The sequence below is a fragment of the Trachymyrmex cornetzi genome, unplaced genomic scaffold (assembly GCF_001594075.2).
Source record: "Trachymyrmex cornetzi isolate Tcor2-1 unplaced genomic scaffold, Tcor1.1 scaffold318, whole genome shotgun sequence".
Classification (NCBI taxonomy): domain Eukaryota; kingdom Metazoa; phylum Arthropoda; class Insecta; order Hymenoptera; family Formicidae; genus Trachymyrmex; species Trachymyrmex cornetzi.
This window is the reverse complement of record NW_017297877.1, coordinates 98,692-103,045: the sequence shown is the minus strand read 5'-3', so window position 1 is coordinate 103,045 and position 4,354 is coordinate 98,692.

Below are 4,354 nucleotides of genomic sequence, written 5' to 3'. Positions count from 1 at the left end.
CATATATTCCGTTTTTCTTTCTTCCGCTCTTTCTACACAATCATTAGCTGCGTTCAAAGAATATACCAATAACAGTGAGCACTCACTTAACTGTTGAGCACAGATGTCTATACTAATATTAAATATAATAAATATTATAAATCGCTAACACCGTCGAGAGAGCTGAAGCCGGCGGGATTTCCGGTTTCGGCCATGATGGGAACAATAAAATGGCGGCGGTGCGTGTGTAGTAGTGCGTATGTGAGTATCTGGCGTGTGTTAGTCACGTATGTGTCACTCAGCCACCTGCGTGTCGATACTTTTTCTGACTTTTTCTATACATTCCAAGTAAAAAAAAAGTGTAAAAATGCCGAAAAATTGTAAATTGTAGATTGTGTCTTCGGCGATGGAATTGAAGCAAAAACTGTTGCATTGTTTTCTTTTGGTTTCAATATACTCCTCCACACAATTGCAGATGAATTTTTTTCAGCAGATGTAGGAACAGGAGTAATGCCTATCGAAGAAGTGGTGCTAGATTTCATTGCAATAGTACTACCTTCCAGTGCAGGAGTTGTGTCATGTTCTATCGCAGGAATAATGCCAGAGGCAGGAGCCTCCAGAAATACTGATGGCACAGCCAGATTTTTTAAGCGCACGTCACTTGAATTTGATCTTTCCATAAAATCTGTATGTACAAAGTGAGCACTACAGATTAAATCATTTTTCTTTGGTACAAAATTTCCTCCGATGGCATTAATCCACATTTTTAACGCATCTGGACGCGTAAACGGTAATCTGAAATATTAACAACGTTTAATTGAAATATATAACCTTCACATATTACGAACCTCGAATATTTATTACACATAAATGCTTTCTACTTACCTAAAGAAATGAAAACCTTGCTTTCTTTTATTTTTGCATTTTATAATGCAACAATTTTTCGGCATTTTTACACTTTTTTTTACTTGGAATGTACAGAAAAAGTCAGAAAAAGTATCGACACGCAGGTGGCTGAGTGACACATACGTGACTAACACACGCCAGATACTCACATACGCACTACTACACAAGCACCGCTGCCATTTTATTGTTCCCATCATGGCCGAAACCGGAAATCCCGCCGGCTTCAGCTCTCTCGACTGTTTTTGACGAAGTTAGCGATCTAGTATAGTATAGACATCTGTGCTGTTGAGTCAAAAAACGAAACATCTATGAGTACGTTCAGATTCCCAGTGGGAATTTCCCACCCAAGTGCTACAGGGAATCCCAACGTGAATAATGTAAATAAGTCACTAGGTGTAAACTGATCCTAGGAATTTTTCCACAAGTTTAGGCTATTTCACTACGATCTGAAATTTACTATAACCTTATTGACCCTGACGGTCGTGACCTATCAAAATGTTTAATCAAAGAAGTAACGATACAAGTAACGAGGTCAATTTCGTTACTCGTTACTAAAGAAAATATAACGTCGTTACTTTTTTCGTTACTAATAAAAAAATAATGGCGTTACTAAAAAAAAATAACGAAAAAGTAACGAAAAAGTAACGTCGTTACAAGTAACGCGTTACTTCCCAACCCTGCTTTATAGTGAGATAATTGGATTCGTTGATGGAATTGAGGCTCCTCGTAATATTGGTAATGAAAAGTAATATAAATTTCTGAAGTTTTTTTAAAATATGGAAACGGAAGACGCATACAAATTGTTGCTTGGAACGACGACATTGATCCTATTTACCCCCACATAATGCTAAATTACGTAAATATTATCATTGATTATTTTCTATCTTATTCTATGTATTTGTAAATTATATAAACAAAAATTTAACACTTGACTACCTTTTATATTATATTCTACTAAAAAGAACAAAACAAATAAAAAAAATAAATAATAAAATAAAATAAATAAATAATAAGGAATAACAAATAATAATAAATAACAAAAATAAGAATAAATAATAATAAATAATAAATTAATTTTAATAGATAATTCATTTGGATGGAGTACAAGCAAGGAAACCAAAACTAACCAATTACAATCAAGGAAATGTTCCTTACGAATTATTAATTCGCCATAATACTATAGTTAATAATTTGTGGGCAAATACGAACCAATGTATACAACAATATACCGACTTCAATACAATTCAGTGATATAATGAATACTTCTGGACGCATTTGTAAACTATTATTAATATTATTTCTACATTCTTATTTTCTTATATTTTTACTTTTTTAATCTACTATTACATATTTTCTGTTGTATATTTTATAATGCTCAACAAAAAATATTTATACATATGATATTGACATAATAGTGTATTGTTGGTCTTGTTTTTTTAATATGAATTGTTAACTATGAACTATTAACTGGTCAATCTTGTAACTTCATAAAAAATTAATCAGATCATTATTTATAGCTCTGAAAAGTAGAAATTTTAAATTTTTCCAAAATGCTTTTCCGGACATCTCGTTTTGACCACTTAATTTTGCTGAAGTTGCATTTATTTAAAATTTAGAAATTTTTCAAATACATTTATAGTCATGTTATACATATTTAGATTCTTTTCCTTTTTCTTTCCTTTTTATTTTCTACTTTTCTTCCTCTCAGCCACCTTTTTTCCCTTTCTTTCTCTGAATGTTGTTGGAAGTATATTTACATTAATCCTTTTACTAAAATATTCTTCCTTATTATTAAAATGTTATTCTCTAAAGCAGGCCTATCCAGTTTGAGCTTAGGAGCCAAAACACAAAACCATCAAAGAAAGCAATTTGGGTATGATTTTGGAGACTGTAAAGTGTTGATACGCATCGATAGCTTTATGTTTTGGCTCCGGAGTTCAAATTGGTCAAGGTCTTATCTCTAAAGTAATAAATTTTTATTCAAATTATTCTAACGATAATTTTATTTAATTTATTGCTATTAAATTTCTTAAATTAAAAGGGATACTTGAGTAACATATGTTTGCTTTATATTTTATAGTATTGGAAGGTTACATTAAAACAAATTTTAGTACGATACACAATAACAAATTGAATAAATTAATTGGATGTGGATCCATAACAGATGGAGTTTACAAACTTCTAGTTCATATAATCAATTTTGATGATGATGAATTCTTTAAACTCGGAATCAATAAAGGCGATAAAATTGAAATAATTGGCGTTATGGATACAACAGGTATAATGTACTTTAACTTTAACATTAGTTTGATTTTTCAAATAATAATATCTATAAAGATAGGAAAAAATATTATTAAAAAATTAAGAACACTAAGAAAAATGCTCACACACGCGCTATGCACACACACTTATCCAAACAAAATTTTTTATTATATTTTTATAAAAAATTAACATATTCTTTAAAATTCCTGTTTACTCCTGCAATCGTTTTATATAATAAAATACACATAATTTCTTTTATAATTTCTTTTATACTTTTATAAGTATAATCAAAGGCCTTAATTTAATATATATTATAATATCAGGTTTATAAAATATACTTTTAACAGTATATTATTTATATTTTATTAATATTTTTATGTTTTATAATATCGATGCTATAATTAAATACAATTCCTTAAATGTAGTTATATTACTTCTTAGCGCGCGCGCATCTTTTTATTAAAATATAGTAATTCTTTAGAGTAGGGGATCCCCCCCCCCTATGACCTTGATCTTGACATATGTTGTCAAGATCATGACCCTGTAACTTCCAACAAGTTTTAGCCGTCGCTCGTCCTTCGTTAAAAAATTATTAACAAAATAAGTTTTCATCACACACACACAATGAAGCAACTTTCACCAGGGGGAGGGGGAGTTAGAGTCGGAGGTGGGAGTCCTGCGCCCCTGAAGCAAGGGGGAGGGGGGGTGAGAGTCGTGCGCCCCTGAAAGTCAAAACCTATATAGATTAGTATTTAATATTGCAAATATAGCAGAAATAATTGGTTATTTTTAAAACTTCTTTTATTAATAACTTTTTAACGAAAGACGAGCGAGGGCTAAAACTTGTTGGAGGTTACTCAGGGTCATGACCTCAGGGTCATACAACGTATGACAAGATCAAGGTCATAAGAGGTGGGTCCCTATTGTACAGTTTACCTAAAATATTACTTCTCTTATCTTCAAAAATTAATATTTTATGAAACATACTCTTATATATTTTTATACTTTTACAGTTACTCCAACGTATCTACATGTACACGATATTAAAGATATTCGTAAATTAAATAGCCATATGTCGATAAATCTGTTGTTAAAAGGAGAATGAATACTAAATAAGGGAAAAATAGATGAGGACTTAACACAAGAAGTAATTTAAATAACTGAAATAATGACAGATGTTCTAATGATAATAATAATAATAATAATT